The sequence below is a fragment of the Cynocephalus volans genome, unplaced genomic scaffold, assembly GCF_027409185.1.
Source record: "Cynocephalus volans isolate mCynVol1 unplaced genomic scaffold, mCynVol1.pri scaffold_35, whole genome shotgun sequence".
In the NCBI taxonomy this organism is placed as follows: Eukaryota; Metazoa; Chordata; class Mammalia; order Dermoptera; family Cynocephalidae; genus Cynocephalus; species Cynocephalus volans.
Window position 1 is genome coordinate 4,158,728 of NW_026902463.1, and position 22,737 is coordinate 4,181,464.

The 22,737-nt window shown below is 43.5% G+C and overlaps 1 pseudogene; it reads left to right on the top strand.

The window, feature by feature from the left end:
- The first annotated feature begins 4,559 nt into the window (after nt 1-4,559).
- Nucleotides 4,560-18,737, top strand: LOC134369022 (histone-lysine N-methyltransferase PRDM9-like; annotated as a pseudogene).
- The last annotated feature ends 4,000 nt before the right edge of the window (nt 18,738-22,737 follow it).

The following is a 22,737-nucleotide window of genomic DNA, read 5'->3' on the forward strand; positions in this document are numbered from 1 at the left end:
GGATGCAGGTGCCTGGACAGGGAACCGAGAGGGCAGGTGAGCAGCTCAGGAAGTAGGGGCTGAAATGCATGTTTGTAGGTACCTGGACACTCATTTCACAAGTGTAGAAATTGAAAGACAGGGAATGACACAAACCAGGTCACCCAGGGCATCAAGATGAAACAGGAACGTTGGAGAAACTGCACTGCAAAACAAGTTATAGCTGGGGAAGCTTAAGCCCACTGCACTATAGTCAGTGTCCGGAGTCGTTTGGACAGAAGCAAAGCTCAATCCTTTACTTCTCTGAACTTAATTCCATGACAGCCAACCCCACCCTCAGTCATTTCTCCACCCCCTTAAATTTTGGCTCATCAAATGTTCCTCCTTTCACCCTTTCCACAAAAGGCTATGAATATTTGTACAGTCTCATTCCTTTCTCTCATCAATTTTCCATTTTGGTAATCAGTGTCTTTTAATTTTCTTGTTTATCTCCTTAGCTTATTCTACTCATACAGAGAACACTGGCAGTGGGGCAGATGTTACGGAGAGCAATTTCTAACACATGGTAAGGGGAAATTGAAGAGGTCACAAACGGGGAAGGGCTAGTTTTTCCTGGGCAGGACCTTGCATAATTAAAGCAATTTTTAACATTTTTCAGAGAAAATGAGTTTTTATGTGTGTTTGTGTGTTTTAGAGTATTCCAAGTTTTTGAGTTGAATATCTCGGAGTATCAGACTTTACCTAAAAAAGCAGAACTTCTAAAAAGTGACTTCAGATACAGTGTTCTCATGCTCAGGATTGAAAGAAAAGCCGGTCAGGTGATGAAAAATGCAGACAGCAAGACACTTGGATAAAATCGGATTGGTGTGAAGGAGAAATAAACACCATCAAACATATGTGTCTCTGTGTGTGTGCTTGTGTACCGGAGTGGGGTGAGATTCTACATAGGTCAAATCCATGTGGGATTTTTAATTCTTTGTCCAGGAACTGTCAGTCTGTGGAGGATCTGGGCTTATAAAGTTGTAGAGAGCAGATACACCAAGGTTTGGGATTCCGTCTGAGGACTTTTTTTATTCCTTCCCCACAGAGCAGGGGGTTGTGGAGAAAGAAGAAAGGAAAGAGAAACAGTTTAGTTTGACACTTCTTGTTTTTCCCAGGAATGTGAGGGTAGTTCAAGGAAAGGACTTAGTGATTACAGAAGTAAGATAATCAGGGTGAAATTTTCTTGCACAGGGCTCCTCCAAATATCCTCTCTTGTGCGTTAAGAGAATTCAAGGTGGAAATATTAAAGTTCGTTTCTCTTCTGAACCAAATGTCATCCTTAGGTAGATGAATGCACAGTGCTTTGCTGGGACAATCAACCTGTCAGGGCCAGGCTTCCCAGCAACATTTTAAGAAATGGGAATATATGGTATATGAAGGGACTGTGGGAAAGGACACAAAGGGATGAGGGAAGGCAGTGAAGGTGTGGCTTTGTTTCTGGCAAAGATGACTAAGTGAAAAGATAAACTTTTGGGAAATCGGGTCTCCTTGTAGTTGTATGTGAGTCCCGTTGTTTTTCCAGGTGACTGAGTTTGGGCAAAAAATATAAACAGAGCAGGGAGTTGGAGTGGTTAAATATACAACTGCTAGACTTTCACCCATGTGCTGTCTGTCCCTAGATGATCCTAGATGTAGACATTATTCTTAATAGTCCTATTTTCAGATGGTCTAAGCTTTTACCCAAGACCCTGTGTATTAGGTGAAGATCCCAAAATGTAAATAGGTAAGCCATTATGAGTACATTCCTTTCTTGTTATACTCCAGTGAGAATGTTGTCTTAGTAAATGATACCCCACACCGTATTAGGAACCCAGAAACCTTTCATTTTCTGTGGTGTTTTCAGCATGTTGTGCATAAGGTTAACATAAAAGGAAAGAACGGGACAGGCTTTCTAAGCAACTTGGTCCATCTTGATCCAAACAGCAGGAAACTTTTCCGGTGCCATGTGCTGCTACCTATCTTCCATTGTGCTTGTAAAAGAGAGCAGTTCCAGAAGCCCTGCATGAGAGCAGGTCAGCAGATTTCTGTGTGCCCTTTTCTGAGTATTTAGCTGCAAGTTTAGGGGTCTTACTTAGTGTTTAATGAATGGAGAAAAGGTTAGGAAAGGGTTCTCGAAATACTTATCTCCCGCTAGCCCTTGGTTGCCAGTTTTAACTGTAGCTGCTCTTGGAGTGAAATGTGAGGAGAACTTCCATGGAGGGTCTAGCAAAACCGTAGCTGTCTACTGTTGACTAAACTGCTATTGCCTAGTGGCTTGGTCATGTCCACCCAAGAGAATGCAGCTTCCTGAGTTTCGTCCTTGACTCATAGGTGTAATTCAGTCATATTACTGCTTTCACATGGTCCCGCTGTTTTGGGGTTACCAAAAGAAGTGTGAAATTGTACATTTTCCCTAATGCTTCCTTCCATGGAGTATCAGTGCATGTGGGCCTCATAATCACATGATTAATTTGTGAGCATTCTGACTTGATATCTCTGAACCACATTTGTTTTTCCTGATATCAGTGTCTTGGTATTCTCTGTTTAAAATTCAAATTGAGTGTCTGCATTTCACCAGGTGTCTTTCTCATTCTGTGTGTGATTGTGTGTCTCTTCCTCTGACTCTGCCTATACTTTTATCATCTGATATCATTTATCCTTGCTGATGTAAACTGAACACTCACATCTCTACAGTGGTTTCAATATTTTCATCTCTTTGCTTTGCTGTCTGCCACTGTTACCGTTTGTTCATTCATTCATATATAGTTTGTGTCTGAGCCTGTCTCCAAGTGAATTTGGCTGTTTTCTCCATTTCTCTGATTCTGCCTATACTTTTATCATCTGATATCATTTATCCTTGCTGACGTAAACTGAACACTCACATCTCTACAGTGGTTTCAATATTTTCATCTCTTTGCTTTGCTGTCTGCCACTGTTACCGTTTGTTCATTCATTCATATATAGTTTGTGTCTGAGCCTGTCTCCAAGTGAATTTGGCTGTTTTCTCCATTTCTCTGATTCTGCCTATACTTTTATCATCTGATATCATTTATCCTTGCTGATGTAAACTGAACACTCACATCTCTACAGTGGTTTCAATATTTTCATCTCTTTGCTTTGCTATCTGCCACTGTTACCGTTTGTTCATTCATTCATATATAGTTTGTGTCTGAGCCTGTCTCCAAGTGAATTTGGCTGTTTTCTCCATTTCTCTGATTCTGCCTATACTTTTATCATCTGATATCATTTATCCTTGCTGATGTAAACTGAACACTCACATCTCTACAGTGGTTTCAATATTTTCATCTCTTTGCTTTGCTGTCTGCCACTGTTACCGTTTGTTCATTCATTCATATATAGTTTGTGTCTGAGCCTGTCTCCAAGTGAATTTGGCTGTTTTCTCCATTTCTCTGATTCTGCCTATACTTTTATCATCTGATATCATTTATCCTTGCTGATGTAAACTGAACACTCACATCTCTACAGTGGTTTCAATATTTTCATCTCTTTGCTTTGCTATCTGCCACTGTTACCGTTTGTTCATTCATTCATATATAGTTTGTGTCTGAGCCTGTCTCCAAGTGAATTTGGCTGTTTTCTCCATTTCTGCATCAAATCCGTCTATCTCTTCTAACTGAGATTATCTGTGAGTTATTTTTGTGAGTCACGGAAATGCTTTACTTATAGGCATAACTAACCTTGTTACATATTTAGAAACAGGGATAGCTTGTGCACTCACTGAAGTTAACGAGGAGCATAAATCCCACTTGGATCACATAAGAGAGGCTTTCGGAAAAGTCAGTAACAACTATGCCTCCTAGTTCTGCCCCCTTTACCCCTCGCCCCCAGAAGAGAATGAACGCTTTGAAGGGAATGTGTCAGGTCGTTTTCAAGGGCGGGGGGGAATCTTGGGTTTACTTGTCAGGTTTACTTGTAAGTGTTCTGTAAACACAGTGCAGTGGTGAATGGAGTTGATGGTCACAGCCCCTCCAGTTTTTAACTGGATTATTCCTTTAAAAACCTTAATCTATGCACAATTTCTTTATGATTTGTTTGTTCTAAGCTATTTATGTATGGGTTTGTCATTGCATGAGAAGTTGTCAAAAAATCTCTATTCTCGTTGACCTCCTGCAGAGAAGTGAGAGGGGGACATAAACTAAACAGGGCATTCAGAAAGGGCAGGTAACAGTGTGAGCCTATTCTGCCTACAGGGTCTGGGTGTTGAAGAAATGTGAGGGCTTCACGAAGAGATAATTTGGTCTAAAGGCTTCTAAGCCAAAGAACATTCTATCTGAACTTTCATGTCTTCTCAAGAATTTTGGGAGTTCGAGCAATTATTCTTCAAAATGTGTTTTTTTTTTTTTTTTTTTTTGTTTGTTTGTTTGTTTTCCTGCCCTTTTCTCTTTAGCCTCTCTTCTGGGACTGTCATTCTGGGCTTCGACTGTTCCTCAAAACTCACTGGGGCTTGACCTCCATTGTAACAGTGTTAAGAGAGTGGGAAGTACTATTATAATATTTGCAAGATAGGGTCTTTGAGGAGGGATTGGATTGTGAGTACTATGCCCTTGTCCGTGAAGTAATGAGTTATCATGGGTGTGGTTCTGACAACTTTAGAAGGAAAGCAAGTGAGCAGGTTAGCTCTCTTGCTCACCCATTCTCTCCCTGTGACAGCCTGCATTGCTCTGGAGTCACCACCAAGAAGAAGGCCTTCACCGGATATGTTTCCTGGACCTTGGACTTCCCAGCCTCCAAAACTGTAAGAAACATGTTTTGTTTCTTTATAAATCACTCAGTTTCAGGTTTTCTGTTATTGGCAACAGAAGTGGATTAATACAATTGGCTTGCTTTATGGGGATCACACAGTCTCCTAGGCTGTGTTTAATTTTTTCTTTCTTTTCTCTTTCTGCTCGTCATACAGGATCATTTCAAGTGAACTAACTAAGTTTTCTGATTTTTTCTTCTGCATGCTCAAACCTTCATTTGAAACCTCTAGTGAAGGTGTCAATTCACATGTTATGGTTTTCGAGCTGTTGATTTCTATCTCCTTATTGAGTATCTCTATTTGGTTAGACATTGTTCCCTTGGTTTCTTTTATTTCTTTGTGCATCATTCCCTTTACCTCTTGGACATATGTATGACAGTTGATTTGGGTGATTTAAAGACTGTCTAATAAGTTCATTGACTGGGAGTCCCCACCCACCATTTTTTAAATTATCATCATCATCATCATCATCATCATCATCATCATCATCATCATCATCATCATCATCATTACTATTTTCCCGTGAATGGGAAGTGCTTTCATGTTTCTTTGCATGCTTTGAAAAGTTTTCCCGTTTGTTAGGTTTTTGTTTTGTTTTGTTTTTGAAACCTGGAATTTATGATTATTGCAATGTAGTAATTTTGGAGAACACGTTATTCTCCCTCACCATGGTTTATTTCTGATCATTATAGTCGATTTTTTAAACTTACTTTTCAAAACTGTTTTGAGTAGACCATACTTGTCGTGTGCAATCACTGATGTCTCTGTTCCATTAAGCAGTAATTTGGGAGACATTTCTTTATGTGCCCAGAACAAAATGTAAGACAGGACAAATAAAAAAAATGCTGTCTTGTTCTTTTCAGATTGGCTCAGAATTTTGGTACACCGTCAAAACTATACGAGCAGTTTACATCTGTTCAAGTCTTCTCTTGTGGATTACCTGAAGCCTAAAGATGAGCCTGAGAGAAAAGCTTGCTGTATTAGTCTGTTTTTGTTGCGTATAAGAAAATACCTGAACTGGGTGATTTATAAAGAAAATGAAATTTATTGCGAAAGTTTCTGAGGCTGGGAAGTCCAAAGTCCATCTTGTGGTGGCAACAGTGACCCAGGGGTCTCACGCTGCAAGATGGTGGAAGCTGAGAGAGAGAGAGAGCAGAGAGACAGACTCTCCTCTTCTTTTAAAGTCCTCAGAACCACGTCACTCACCACCATTTTTAAACCATTCACTACTCCATGGTGCTATAATCCAATCACCCCTTCAGGGATCCACCCAGAGCGGCCAGTCCCTGAGGTTTGGGGTGGATTGTCCCCAAGGCGGGAAAGACCAGGTCCCGCCTTACCACCCGAGCCTAGGACTGAGGGGAGCCTGTGACTGACAGGCTTGGCTCCTCCCTACTCTCCGCCCCTTTATGTCCTTCTCATCGCTCATTGGCGGGAGCGTTTGGGTCACAACTCTGATAGGTGGTTTGGTGGTACCGGTGGCTGCGTGGCCGTTTCAACCAGAGAGGATCCCAGCGGGCGCCAGTCAGGGTGGGCAGCGGGGCAGGAGAAAGCCAGGGAGACTGACAGGAACTCGGGAAGTCTTTGCCGTGCAGTAAGAAACCCTTGTAAACCTTTAGCCCGAGACCTTCAAATTTCAGCCTGGGAAACCCCAGATCCCCTGATCCCCAAGAGACCTCGAATCCGCTAACCTGGACCGACCTCAAACCCCCTCGCCTGAGACCCCGACGCACCTCAGCTTCAGCCACCTCAAATCTACCGTTCACCCACAGGAACGCCAAATCGTCTAATGCTTAGAGCCCAAACACCCTAAGCCTGAGGAATCACAATTCCCCTCAGCCTGGGAAACGCTAAATACCGCAGCCACAGAGAGACTGAATTTCCCCAAGCTCAGAGATCCTACTCAGCCTGGAAACGTCCTTCTGCTTCAAAGACCCCCAAATAACGTCAGTGTCAGAGAGCCTAATGCCCCCTAATGAGAGACCCCAAATCTCCTTAGCCTGAGAGACCCCGAGTTTCCTCAGCCTCAAAAATGCAAAATCCTCTCATCCTCAACGACCCCAAACTCCATTTACCTGATGAATCCCAAAGCCTCTCGACCTGAGTATCCCAAATCTCTTCAGCACGAAAGACCCAAAATCTTGTCCTGAAAAACCCCAAATACTATCAGCCTGAGATACCCCAAATCCCCTCAACCCCAAAACCCCCAGAACCTCAGCCTGAGAGACCCCAAATCTCATTGGCCTTGGAGACCCGCAATCTCCTCAGCCTGTGGGATTGCTGCTCCTTAGAGATCCAGACTGCTTTACTCCCACAGTTTTCCAGAATCTCCAGTTGAAGATCCCAGAAGCTTCCTATGAGAAATGTTCATTTCCTCTCAGTGGAGCTGGTGAGTCTGACCCGAGTCCCATCAGTCAGGGGGCCTCAAAGTCTACATGGGCCTCCCCCAGCCCTCACATCTCAGGACTCCCCTCGAAGATACCTGAGCCTTGACCCTCAGGAACCTTTGCCACCCTTCCTCAGACGCGTCAAGATGCAGGGGAACTGAAACAGTACAGCTTATGTTAGGTGGTCTGTCATGGCCAGCAGAGACCCTCCCCCTATCCCATCGATAGCCCTCAGACCTCCCCAACATCCTCCAGTTCTTGCAAGGTCTCCACATCTTCCTGGTCTGGACAACATGGCCAAGTGGAGAAGACAGAGCCTGGCTGTGCATAATGGTCTGGGCTGTGGCCTCCTCTCAGCACCATCTCTTTCCACAGGAACGTTGGCCTTGTAGCTGGGAGACTCAAGGGTTGTTCCCAACCTTGGAGTTGGAGCAGGTAGTTGCCAGCCTGTCCCAGCACCGAGAGCCCCAACAGGTCCCGGGAGGAGACCCCTGAGGGAGATGCAGGGAGTACAGGGCAGAAGCCCAAGGTGAGAGGTGGGGGAAGTCAAGCTGGGCTCCAAGCAGGATCTGTAAGAAGGATGGAGAGGGGAATCGAGTGACAGGAGCTGGTGTCTGGGGGGCCACAGACCCATGGCCTGCAACTCTGTGTGACCCTGGCTGTGAATGTGCGTGGAGTGGGGACAATATGTCCCGTCTGGGACATGGGAGAGAAGAGGACACTGGAATCAAACTCTCTGTGTTGGGGAGAGCTAGAAAAATGCTGTGTCCTCTCAAACAGGACACAATCTGGGGAGGGCGGGAACAAATATCTTTATCCTTGTTTCACAGAGACCACCCCAAGGCCCCAGGCTGTGTTCTGCTTGTTATGATTACAAGGTAGAAGAAAAGGCCCCACTCGGTGTTGTGATGTATACAGTAAATCACTGATGAACTATGTTATTTTCTCTAGGCTAAAGATGCTTTCAAAGGCATTTCGATATACTTCTCCAAGGAAGAAGGGGCAGAGATGGGAGAATCGAAGAAAATTTGCTATAGGAATGTGAAAAGGAACTATAATGAACTGATTAACATAGGTTACTCCAAGTGCTGGCTGCAGACCAGCCTGGGAAATAGAAAACAGGTCTTCTGTCCCTGTATTATTATGGCTCTCTCTTAGGTGGCTGCATCTGCCCACAGTTCCCTTCTGTATGGAGACAAATCTGGAGGGGAAATTTTGTTCTTTTTATTTGTCAGGGTATGGCTGAGTGTCGGCACTAGTCATGCAGAGCTCACATCTTGACCTTGTTCAAGACTCTCCCAGCCCATGCTGAGCCACACTGGCTTTGTGGTGCTTTCCATTGCCACCACCCTTTGTTCCTCCTCCCACCTCTTCCCTTTTAGGACAAAGATTTGGCTTCTTTCTAGAGCCCCTCGAACAGCTTTCATGTGTCACTGGAGGCAGGCCAAACTCCATGTGGATGACACTGAGGATTCCGATGAAGAATGGATACCTAGGCAGAAAGGTGAGGGGCCAGGAGGAATTAGAAGTGACCTCCTGAAACCAGCCTGGGTTGATGTCTCGGCTTTATCTTAGGAGTTAACAAAGGAGAACATGTTCTCTCAAAAACAAATGTTCAACAAACAAGCAAGATGCGAAAGAGTATATACAGTAAGAGGCTGTTCATATAAAGGTTTTAAACGTGTAAAATGATTACATATTTTATTTACAGATACAGTAATAAGTGCTAAAAGTATAAAAACCTGAATGTGAGTAAGAAATACCAAACTCAGAAGTTATCATCACAAGAGAAGGAGGAAGGGCTGGCAGGTGGCTTCACTATGTCATAGTTACCTTTTTTGTTTGTTTTATTTTTACTTTTGAATTTTGAAATAAAAAGTAGAAATAAAAACATCTCAAGCAGCTGTGGCAGAATGTTGAAATGGGACTGCATGGTGGTGGATTTATGTTTTCCAGCATTATTCTCTCTACTTTTCTATACGTTTAAAGTTTACCATTCTTTAAAGTCATAAAGAAAGACTGGTTTTGCTAAACATTGTTAATTAATTAGTGGGCAATTTAACTAAACCTTAATTGAACTGTAAATCCACCAAAGAGCTTTCTAACCCTAATCTCATAATAGTGCAGTCATTGGATCAAGTGTCTTAGAAGAAGAAATGACTAACATTGTCACACATCATTATCTGGATTCAGTTAAATCCCCATCTTAGTCAATTTATTGTTTCTTATTGTGGTAAGAAATCACATAACATAAACTCACCCTCCTAACAGTTTTTGAGTGTTTCATATTATCAGCTATATACACACTGATGTGCAAGAAACTGCTAGAATTTTTTCATCTTGCATGACTATAAAACTATACCCATTGAACAACAACACCACATTTCCTCCTGCCCCAGCTCTTGGCAACAATTCTACTTTGTTTCTATGAATTTGATTACTTTAGATACCTCAAATAATGAACCATGCCATATTTGGCTTATTGTGACTGGCTTATTTAACTTAGTAAAATGTCTTCAGGATTTATCCATGTGGCAGCATATGGCAGGGTTTCTTTATTTTTTAAGGCTAAATAATATTCCATTGTATTTCTATACCACATTTTCCTTATCCATTCATTTTTTAATGGATATTTAGGTTACTTCCACCTCTTGGGGGGAATCTCTCTCTTCCTCTTCTTATAAAAAGCACTAATCCCATCATGAGGACCCCACCCTCATGAACTCATCTAGCCCTAGTTACTTCCTGAAAGCTCCATCTCCAAATATTATCACACCAGGAAGTAGGGTTTCAAAATATGAATTTTGGAGGAAAAAAACCCAGTCATAGCACCCACTCTTTTAACTGAGTTTTTTTCTTGCTGAGTTGTAGGAATTCTTTATATATTCTAGATATTAACCCCTCATTAGATATATGGTTTGTAAATATTTTCTTCCAGTCTGTAGGTTGCCTTTTCACTCCTTGATTGTTTCCTTTGGTGCTCAGAAGTTTTAAAGTTTTACATAGTTCTCTTTGTCTATTTTTGCTTTTGTCACTTATGCTTTTGTGTCATTTCCAAGAAATCATGGCCAAACTCAATTTCTTGAAGCTTTCCCCCATGTCTCCTGCTTGAAGTTTTATACTTTTGGGTGTCACATGAAGGCCTTTAATCTATTTTGATGTAATTTTTGTATGTAGTGTAACATAGGGTCAGTCTTCATTCTTTTGCATATGGTGATTGAGTTTTCCCAATACCATCTCTTGAAGAGACTGTCCTTTCCTCCATTGTGTGGTTTTGTTCAGCGTTTTTTCATGAAAGTCAAGTCAATATATATATATATATTTTTAAATAAATGTAATAGAAACCTTGTCAACACAAGATGAAGCACAGATGAGGTTTTGTTTTGTTTGTTTTTTGGTGGGTGACCAGTTACTTCAGTTGGTTAGAGTGTGGTGTTAACACCAAGATCCAGAGCTCTATTTTTAAAAAACATTTTAAGAAAATTAGCAGTGCCTCCAATAGAAGCAAAGGTCTTCATGGTACTTCAGAAACCATTTTCAAATCACCCTTGGATAATACTTGGAATTGTCACTCTCTAGTTCAGAATTCTCTGTCCCTAATGAGAATCTTCTGAGCTTGGAAATATTTACCCATCAAAACACTGATTTCTCATCACCTTTTGGTCAATCCTCCTTGGGTGGTCTTCAGAGTGGAACAGAGTAAACACCAGAAGGTGAATACCTGAAAAATCCTATTGACACAACAATCTTCCTCATGTAAGATCCAAACACAGGTAAGAGAAGGAGAATGTGCACAGTATCGTAGGACTGCTGCCTCCCTTTTCTGATCTCTTTAGCACAATGGCGGACATCATCCTTTTAAGAGTTAATAAGAAGAGCAATGATAATCACTACTGCTTGTTTTATTTTTGCAATATTTCAGACTTTATTTTAAGCATTGTACGTGAATAAACTCACTCAAACCTTACAACAACCCTATGAAGTTGGTACTATAAGCATAACCATTTTGTGGATGAGAAAACTGAAGTACAGAAATGTTAGATTATGCCTGACATTACAGTCAGTAGTGGTTCAGTCTAATCCAATACTCCTTCTTTCCCTAAAGTACTTAAGAGCTGATTAAAACTTTCTTCTTTTGTAAAGTTCATGCTGCCTTACTCATACACCTTTACATTATTCATCTGACTGATTATTTCAACCTGATTCTTCTCTGATGTGCTAAGTGAGAGATACGCTAAGACAGTCTGAGGGGAGCTTGGCAATATACAGTCAATTTACATTGTGCCTGGTCCCAGATGAAGACGGAGATAGTTCCTACTCTCTCATAAGGGACCCATTCAGATGTGAGAAGACTGCTCCTAGCCCTGAGAAGTTTGAAGTTTGATTGAGAAACAACAGATAGGAGAATGACTTAGCACTTCATGTATATTACACTATTCAGTAGAAATGTATCCTGGTACTGATTTGAAATGCTCATCCCTGTAGGAAGAAGTTAACTGCTCCTTCCTCTGGGCCCGAACTAGGCAAATCTCATGCTGTTTGTAATCATTTGTATAGCCTGCCACCTCTGTATTACGAGCTCTTTGAGAGCCTGGTCCATACCTGATTATTCTCAGGAGTCCCAGGCCCAACTCAGAGCCCTTGATGACCCCCTCAGTGTTTTCTGAATAATTCCAAATTTTTCAAATTAAAATAGAGGTAACAGGGTCAGAGAGTGCTGAAGATAATATCTTTGAATTAGATTTTGACTGTAGAGATGGTTGAGGAGGAAAATTGATGTCAGGACTATAAGAGAAATTATTAATCTCAAAACACTTTGGTGAGCGTTATTACATTTCATGTTCACTGTACCATTAAGAATTAGCATGTATGCCAATTTACGGATCGGGAAAGTGAATAGAATTAGCTGGTAGTACACCATTACTTAGGCAGAATTGGTACAGGAACTAGTTAATTCAATTTCAAAGTTAAATATCCCTTCCAGGATATGGCAGTTTGCAGCTCTTAGCATCACTCTCTTAGTTGTCTAGATAACCTTTATGCCAACTGTTTCTTCTCTTCCCAACCTCACTGTTCATTCTCCAGATGTGTTTTGTACCCTCTGTGCTTTCCTACCTTTCTCCTTCTGTCAAATGTCTCCTAGTTCATAGAAGATCCCCTCTTTTTCCCTATAAGCCCCTACCTCCTTCTTTCACAGACCTTGTTGAGTCTCCAGGTAGTCTTCCAGATTATTCTCCCTCCCTCGCTCTCATGTATATATAGAAAGTTGAAGCAAAAGAGCCTTAAGACTGTCCTGCCCACACAGGCCTTTCCCTTTCTCTCTGGTATTCAGTCACTCCAAGTTTTTCCAGGGATTGTTGAACCATTAACTAAAGTCATGCATGTGAAAACAGGTTGCAAGCCCTAAGGAACGAAAGAAATGTATGTTGTCTTTTAATATGTGATTCTCACATTAAAGGGAATATCCAGATCACTGTTAAATAATGAATCTATTTTGAAGAAATTGTCAGGAACAACAGATTTACTGAACACAAGGGACTCAGAGAAGGCCCGGAAACGAGTGTCCCCTCCTGCAGAAGCAAGTACCTCCGGACAGCATTCTAGAGAAAAATTGGGTAAGAGAAAATAATTTGGGGACTTTAGTCCCTCTAGGTCCTTTAGAAAGGTTGATGAGTATGGTCTAGATATGTGGCGTAGACTTTCGATAGACCTGTGCTTAAGCTGGACTAAGCTGAGACCAGAAGTTAGATGCTGTATTGAATAACATGTAAGAACAAACACTAACTCTGAAGTCACACACTTGTTATAATCCACGTAGAATCATTTGGACCTTGGGAAGACATTATAAATTCTCTGAGCTCATTAATGCTAATCTGTAAAATGAAGATAAAGACCAATGGCTCATATATTGTTTGAAAGCACTAAAATAAATATACATTCAAGGTGTCCAATAAATCCATCTGTGATAATAGAGACCACATTTTCTTATTGTATATCCCTGCCCTTGTTCAATGCCTAATATGTAATGCACCTTCAACAAATATTTTATGGATAAATAAATGCATGAATTAACGGTTTGTTACTAGAAAGTTTCGGAAGTTAATCCTGATCCTGGGAATCCAGAAACTAAAATTGAATTATGCATCTGTAGTCAGTGTGGGTGTAGAGTCTTAGTCTCTCTGAAATAATAGTTAAGAGGTAGTGAAGGGGTGGCGAGCCAGAGTATGTAGAAGGATAGACAATAATTTGATGGTAGGAGATTTCACATTTTCTGACGATACAGGGACAAACACTCCAGACTCCTAACTTCACTCACTTACTCTTCTCCAATGTAGAACTCAAGAGAAAGGAGATTGAAATGAAGATGTGTAGCCTGCGAGAAAGGGTCATGCATACAAAGAGGTCTGTGAACCTCAGGATGATGACTACCTGTGTAAGTGACCCTTTTGGCCCACTCATGGAGAAGGCTATGTCCCGGTACAATAATTTTATCTTGTTGTTTGAACCCAAATCATTCCTTTACTCTGGTGGCTTGGAGTACAGGATTGAGGCTGAATTATGTAAATGCTGGGCTCTTTCTGAAGCTCTTTATATCCAGGAACACGCACTATACTTTTCCTAATCCCTGCTGCTCTTGCCTTCAGATTGTGAGCAATGCCAGGACTACTTCATCGACAGCTGACTGGCTTATAGACCCCCTACATTTGTAAAGGACAGTGCAGTGGACAAGGGGCATCCCAACCACTCAGCCCTCACTTTGCCCCCTGGGCTGAGAATTGGGCCATCGGGCATCCCCGAGGCCGGGCTTGGAGTATGGAATGAGGCATCCGATCTGCCGTTGGGTCAGCACTTTGGCCCCTATGAGGGCCAGATCACAGAAGATGAAGAGGCAGTCAACAGTGGCTACTCCTGGATGGTGAGAAGGGCCTACCTTAACCCTGTCTTCTGGCTTCCTATATCCCTTCTGTGCCTTTGGTGGGACATCACCTTCTACATGCTAGAACATGGATAGTGACAACATGGTTAGATCTGTGTACTTAGTGGTCTTTGCATGAACCTGGAACTCCTATTTAAAGGTCAGTGGGTGAGTGGGAGAAAAGTGGCACAGAGACAGAAAAAGTGCACTCTCCCTATGGGGCCTCAGCTCTGACGGGACAAATCAACTCAGATGTGTAGATGATGCTGAGGAGTACACAGCATGTGTCACCATTGGCGGCTGAATCCATGCAGGCTCAAATGCATGGATGACAGTAGAATAAAATAATTCTGATTATTCCCTGCCCATCAAACCCAAAAATGACTAACTTATTTTTCTGAAACTCAGATCACCAAGGGGAGAAACTGCTATGAGTATGTGGATGGAAAGGACAAATCTCGGGCCAACTGGATGAGGTAAGGCCAATAGGTTTCGGGTTCCAGCAGGGACACTCATCTCTCTCAAGCTCGGCTTCTTTCCTCCTCAGCATGCCTCCCTCGATGGTTTTTACACTCTCTGCTCCCCTTACAATGTTCTTTCTTATTATGAACATCCAGGAAAAAAGAGGTAAAGTAAAAACATTACCATTTTTTAATCAAAAAACTAAATCTCTATGATAGACAAAATTGGGGCACCAGGATAAACCCTGAGGAGCCTAGATTCATTGGGGATGCTGGATTCACACTTTAATTTATCTAATCAGCATTTATTAAGCATTTGCTGTACTCTAGTTTAGAAAATGGAGTACATCTCATGAATAGATCACACAACCCATGCCCTTGTGAAGGACTAATGCAAGCATAAATGAAACATTTGATTATAGGAGAAGTACACAAGGCCAAGGCAATGTAAAACAAGGGACCTTTAATCTGTGAGGACAGGAATTCTTCCCAGCTTCAGTGAAATTAAAACCTGAAGCCTGAGAAGTGAGCTGCAGGGTGGTCATGGACCTCTGTGCTGCATGGACCAGCCCCTTTCCATGAAGGTTCTTGTTTTATTAGAGGATAAGAATAGGGATATGCTGTTATTATTGTGTATTATCATGCTAGGCCAAAGGAACATCTAAGTTTCTATGGGAACCCAGGGAGGCAGGTGAATGGCACCTGGGTAAACTATGGGAGATTAGAAAAAGGTCTTTCAAAAGAAGATAGACTTGGGGTGATTATAGAATGATGTGAGCTAATCTAGAAGCAGAGTACATGATTGATTAAACACCAAATTCTGTGGTATAAGTAGAAATCGATTGAGAGTTTAGAGAAGTGAGAAGTCAGTGTTTTATGGCCAATCATGGTGGAGGTAAGTCTGTAATTGGGCTTTGAAGAATGGTTAAGTAGGCAAGGGGGGAAAAGCATTCCAGGCAGGATGAGCACCATAAGCAGGACTTGGAGAAAGAGGCTTAGGTATGAACAGCAGGTTCCTGGAGGAGGGTAACGGCATGGCCCATCACAGCATGGGGGCCTTGACCATCTGGTGACAAGCCCAACACGGCCCTGGCAGGTAGTGGAGACTCACTGCCTGTTATTTTCTGTCCCTTTGTCTGCCTCAACCCCAGGTATGTGAACTGTGCCCGGGATGATGAGGAGCAGAACCTGGTGGCCTTTCAATACCACGGTCAGATCTTCTATTGAAATTGCCAGGTCATCAGGCCGGGCTGTGAACTGCTGGTCTGGTACGGGGATGAATATGGCCAGGAGCTGGGTATCAAGTGGGACAGCAAGTGGAAGAAAGAGCTCACGGCAGGGAGAGGTAGGCACCACATTATTCTTTAAAAAGGACAGAAAAGAAAGAATTCTCCTTGGGAATTTTCATGGTACAACTGTTAAGTAGAGTAAAATGCAGTCTGAAGTCAGAAAATTTTCAAATCAGGTGTTTCTGAAATTAAGGCTTTGTTTTATATGCATTTGACTTTTAGGGACAATTTATATTTTAAACTTTTTGTTCTCATTTTATTTTTTTAACTACTTTATATGCAAAATATATAACAACATATAGTCCTGACAGGCTTAGAGACAAAGAACAAGTTCTCAAGCACCTACCGGCTGTTTCAACAAGGCAGTTTCTTCTGGCTCTTTTAATTATTTCTTAATTTCTTCCGTATTTCTAAATAACATACATATGTTGTTTTTCATTCATTCATTATTTCAATTAGTTGTCATGTGAATTCTTACTCTGTGCCAGACAATGTTCGAGGAACAGGAAATATGGATAGAACAAGATGATCAGAATAAGTGCTATTGAGCAGCTGACATGTGAGTTAGGGAAACACGCAGACACAAACCGGCATGTGCATAAAATGAGATAGTCATTCATGCTTTCAAGAAAACTAAGCCAGAAAAGTGCCTAGAGATCATCATGAGGGGAGGGAGGGTATGGCAGGGAACATGAGTGAAGGTTCCTCTCAGGACATAACATTTGAGAGGTTCAGAGTTGTGCTCAAATGTCTCCAGGCAGAAGGAGCAGCTCGTGCAACAGCTCTGAGGCGGGAGAGAGTGAGGGTGTTTGAGGAATGGCTGAGACCACCCAGGTGAAGGAAGCAGAGAAGAGAGCAGAGGTCAGAGAGATACACAGAAGCCTGGACATGTAGTGCCCATGATTCCTGCCAAGACACTGGGGATTTTCCTGAGATGGAAACAATTGTGGACTTTGAGTTAATTTTCAGAAAATAATCTGCAGTGTGTAATCCCCTCAGACGCCACATCAGTCTCCAGGTAAGAGAGGATGGTGGGTTGGATAAAGATGGGAGTCAGGAGGAAAGAAGTCTGATTAGGGATACAATTGAAACAGAACTTCCTATTAAATTTGAAATGTGTTAAGACTGAATGAAATACCTCAAGTAGGAATACTTGATGTGTCACCCAAGGAAGAACATATTTTTATTTTATGATTTGTGGACACTGAGATGGAAGCAATCCATAATCTAGTTTAGGCAGCAGGAACCAGAGTCCTTTACTCAAGGGGGCCTGGACCACTCTGAATCCCACTTCCTGATGGAGAACCAGGTACACAAGAGTCCTCAATTAGATGTCTTTGACTGGGGAGACTCAAACTCAGGTGTACTTACACATGCTCTTTAACTCTACACTGCCTTCTACATTTGTGCATCTCCAGACGAATTGGTTCCTGACTTACTAGATCCTTTTCCCCTCATAAGAAAAGTCACTAAGGATGAGTCCATCCATAATAGCCCCTTTTCGTGTTGCTATAACACAATACCTGAGACTGGATAATTTATAAAGAACAGAGTTTTATTTAGCTTATGATTCTGGGACAGCTGCACCTGGCATGAGCCTCAGGCTGCTTCTACTCATGGTGGAAAGTGGTAGGCAGCTGGCAGGTACAAGCGGCAAGAGGAAGCAAGAGAAAGAGATGGGGGAGGTGCTAGGGTCTTTTAAACAACCAGCCCTCATGGGAACTAATAGAGTGAGAACTCACTCACTACTGCCACCTTCCAGGGAGAACAGTAATTCATTCATGAGGGATCTGCCCCCATGATTCAAACAGCTCCCAACACTGCCATATTGGGGATCAGATTTTCACATGAGTTTTGGGGGGACAACACATCCAAACTCTATCACCATCTATGTAATCCAGAGTTATTATTTCTCAGTAGAATAAAATAGCTGCAGATGCTCTATCAGGAAAAGTACCCAGAGATTAGGGAGAGAAGAGGATATGATATGACCTAGAAGATAATTGTAGTGTGTGTGGGGGGGAAGTCACTGCAGTTCCTTCTGTATAAAGACTGAAGCTGCCTCTGATGCTATTGAAGTTCCCTGGTTTGGCTGATCCATAGACAAGGCCCTTGATGTGGGCTTTCTAGATTTCTGTGGAAGATGTAGTAAACAAAAACAGAATGAAAAATAGACTGTAAAGGAATGCTCGGTGGGAGACAGCTTGTATTAACACATGAGGAATGATTAGTGGAGCAGGCCTTACCATACAACAAAGCAGATGGCCCAGTTGTCTACACCTCCCCTGACCAAAACCTTCTTCTTTCAGCGGAACCAAAGCCAGAGATCCACCCTTGTTCTTCATGCCCTCTGGCGTTCTCCAGTCAGAAATTCCTCAGGCAACATGTGGAACACAATCACTCCTCTCCAACCTTCCCAGAGACATCTGCAAGAGAACATCTCCAGCCAGGAGATCTCTGTGCAGTGGGTCAGAATCAGGAGCAGCAACATCCTGATCCACACAGCTGGAATGATGAGGCCGAAGGTCAAGAGGCCAAAGAAAGGTCCAACCCTTATATAAGAGGACAAGGCACAGGAGGATTTCAAGCACATTTTCCAGCCCACCCAAAGGCCAAATGGGGAGTTCTAGGGAGAGTGAGATGGAAGAAGAGTCCAGAACAGGCCAGAAGGTGAATCCAGAGAACACAGGCAAGTTATCTGTGGGGGTAAGAATCTCAAGAATTGCAAAAGTCAAGTGTGGAGAGTGTGGGAGAGGCTTCAGTAACAAGTCAGGCCTCATCTGACACCAGAGGACACACACAGGGGAGAAGCCCTATGTTTGCAGGGAGTGTGGGAGAGGCTTTGGCTGTAAGTCACACCTCATGCGACACCAGAGGACACACACATGGGAGAAGCCCTATGTTTGCAGGAAGGGCAAGTGAGTCAGCAGTAAAACCACATCTCAACAGAGAGTGTGTGGCCACCACACACCTCCACAACCCAGCACTGAGGGAACTTCAGAGAACTTCTCTTGACCTCTCATATTCCCCAGGAGTGTAGAGACAGATGTGACCGATCAAACACACCCTCCATTTTCATGACCAGAGATGAGGCAGAAAATGTGGGAGGCAGGGGTTCCTTAAGGGTTCATGGTCTGTGGACGGGTGCGGATCCCCTCCATGTCCCACTTGGCTCCCCTCCATGTCCTTCTGGCCTCCTGTTCCAATAAACATCATCCCCAGACAAAGCTACAGTGCAGGCTGTGTACCTTGTTCTCAGTCCCAAAGGTGGGAGAGTCCAGGAGGCCACGGAGAACTTGGACTCTCAGCTGGGTCTCATGGGAACCAAGCCCTGCTTAAATCACCTCCTGGGCCCAGGGAGAGAACCAGGGGAGGACATGGAGACTGAGATGGGCCAGGAGGGGCCCGCCTCCACCAGAACCCCTTTGGCCTTTCCTGTTTCCTCTGATCTCTGTAGCCTTAGAGGCAGAAGCCAGGCAGGGACATGAGTGGGAACTCAAGAGACAAGGAAAAGGAGTCAGGAAACCAGTTCCCCGAGCCCCCAACCCCTTCTCTATGGGTCCAGTCTTAGGCTGGGTATCAGGCATCATAGCAGAGGGGGCAATTGCAGCCCCAGGATCTGGGGCATGTTTACAGAGCAGGGCTTCGGTGGTGGGGTGGGCCCAAACCCTGTAATCACAGAGCCCTCCCCAGCTGTGGGCTCTTGGTCCCTGATCCTCCAGCTCCTGGAAACAGCGTGAGGGGGGTGGGAGGAGACCACTGCGGTCTTGGTCAGAGGCTGCCGGACATATAATTTGCATATGCTCCTGGGTAGGTCATCACCCCAGACCCAAACGTTCCACCTGTAAAATGAAGTCTCTGGAATTGGGGAGAGGGAGGCGGGGCCTGGAGAAGGGAAGGAGTCATGGGATAAATCTGCCTGGGCAGGTACCCAGGAGGAGAATGCTCTAGGAGGTGGTAGATGGATGGAGTCATGGGAGTAACATTTTGGGGACTCCACTGTGACCTGTCTGAAGCTGGGGAGCTTGAGATGGGGTATAAAAGGCTGGTGTCCAGGGCCAGGGTTCCACAGAGGAGCAGGGGGGAGATGGGGATGGTGCCCCCTCCTCTGCTCCTCCTTCTGCCCCTGGTCCCTTCTGGGAGTGAATCCTCACACAGAGAAGAAAACCATGTCTCTGAACACACTGAGTGTGTCTTCAGTGAGAGGCCGGTGGGCACTGGGGAGAAAGCTACTGATCCTGTGCCGGGTGGGCTCTGAGCATTGGGGGCACTGCCCAACATGGAGGCCCCATAGGTCTCAAGGCCCTGTCCAGGCACAGCTCCAGGGAGCTAGGTGGGCAGCCCACAGGTTCAGACTTGAAGACCTCTTTCCCTCAGGGCTGTGACTGGCATACAGCATTCGACGTGGGAGCCAATTTCTGATCAGATTCTGCTGTTGAGAGAGAGAGAGGTGGTGAGTTCACAGAAAAACAACAGGCTGACCTGGAGTTGGCAAGTGTATCACAAGCAATGAAGTTGTGATGAAACCCAGAGTCTCGAAAACAGCATTTAAGTCCTCTAAGAAAAGTGCTAAAAGTAATCCCTGCAGATGTGTCGTGGCTGTCCTGATGTGCTCAGAATGCTGAGGAAGGAAATCAAAGGTTGACGAAACATCCACCTGCCTGTTGAGGGTTACAGGATTGAAACAACGTGCTGGAGACTGACTGCACTGGACATATTACAAGGTAATATGGGGAATTTTAAACAAGTGCTGGAGCAAATTGGGATCCTAGAAAAATGCAACTGAGTACAGGTAACACTGGCCTCAGCCCTTTCAAGTTAAGGAAGGGTTTGAGGTTACCTGAGAACCAACCCCGACCACAACCATGATATCCAGCCCTAAACCTCGAGGCATAATCCTAACATTAACCCGTGCAATACTGGTGTCTCTGTCCCTACAGTTCCCATCAACAGAACGAACCCACCCCCATGGGTTCACAGAGCCCTGGGGTGTTGGGGTGGGGATGGGGGGCCACACAGCTCTGGACCTGGAACCATTTCTCAAAACTTCTGTCTGCATCTTGCTGTCTACATTGCTTGTTTCCTTTCAGTAGATGAGAGTGGAAGCCAGACTGAGAAGGGGCCTCCACCTGGATCACAGGTAGCCCTGAACCCTATGACGACCACATAAGAATTTCAAATCAACTAGCCAGAATGAAAAAGAAGCATCCCGAGAGTGTCTGCAGTGCAGCCAGGGATGGCAGTCACTGGACCATGCCAGGTGTTGGGATTGAGGTGTCTGGGCACCCACATTGCCCTGGGTAGGTCTTGTCACCACAATCTACCCATTGTCCAGTCTGACCCTCAGCAATGTACCCGTGGTGCCTGGAGATGGGCAGGAATGGTCAGCACATCTCAGAAGTCACCCAAGTGTCCCCCAGCTGATGACCTGCAGAGAGCTGACACTGAGGACATCGGCCTGACCTTGTCCTAAACTCCATGTGTGTCGACCCAATTAAGGTCAGAAGCAGCCAGTGATTGCTGCTTCTTGCAGCCAGTGACATCGATAATATTGTGATAGATGGAAAAGAACATGAGAGAAGAGAGTTCGATTGTGTGTATAATGAGAGATATACAGTGAGAGATGTAAAGTGAGATATGCTGAGATATTTATATAGTGAGATATATAGTGAGATATTTTTATAGTGAGATGTTTATATAGTGAGATATGCGTATAATGAGAGGATTATACAGTGAGAGATACATAATGAAATAAATAAATAGTAAGGTTTTTATATAATGAGAGATACACAGTGAGAGATATATAGTGAGATATTTATACGGTGAGAGAGATATATAGAGGTGTATATGTATTTGTACATAAGCACACTTACATAAAAGTCTCCATTTCTTGGCAAATTATCCAAGAACTCAGCCAGTCTGTGGCAAAATTTAGTCACAGACCCTGGTGTATTAGCCCATTTTTGTGTTGCTGTAACAGAATACCTGAGACTGGGTAATTTATAATGGAAAGAGTTTTATTTGGCTTAGGATTCTGGGACAGCTGCATCTGGCGCAGGCCTCCGGCTGCTTCTACTCATGGAGGAAAAGCAGCAGCAGCTGGCGGGTACCAGCAGATCACATGGTGGGAGGAAGCAAGACAGAGAGAGAGAGAGACAGTCAGGCTCTCCTCTTCTTTTAAAGCCCTCAGAAACACGCCCCTGAGCACCATTTTTAATCCATTCACTACTGCATGGTCCTACAATCCAGTCACCTCTTTAAGGTTCCAACTTTCAATTACCATAATAGGATTTCCCACCCTCTTAACAGTCAGAGTGGGGGCTAAGTTTATTTATTTATTTATTTATTTTGTTAATTTTATTTTGTCAATATACAATGTTGTTGATAATTGTGGCCCATTACTGAAAACTCCCTCCCTCCTCTCTCTCCCCTCTCCCTCCCAACAATGTCCTTTCTGTTTGCTCATCGTATCAACTTCAAGGAATTATAGCTATTATATCTCCCCCCCCACGCCGTTTTATTTTTTTGCGTGTGTGTGTGTGTGTGTGTGTGTGTGTGTGTGTGTGAATTTATTTATCTATTTTTAGCTCCCACCAATAAGTGAGAACATGTTGTATTTCTCTTTCTGTGCCTGACTTGTTTCACTTAATATAATTATCTCAAGGTCCATCCATGTTGTTGCAAATGGCACTATTTCATTCCTTTTTATAGCAGAGTAGTATTCCATTGTGTGGATATACTGCATTTTCCGTATCCACTCATCCGATGATGGACATTTGGGCTGGTTCCAACTCTTGGCTATTGTAAATAGTGCTGGGATGAACATTGGGGAACAGGTATACCTTCGACTTGGTGATTTCCATCCCTCTGGGTATATTCCCAGCAGTGGGATAGCTGGGTCATATGGAAGATCTATCTGGAA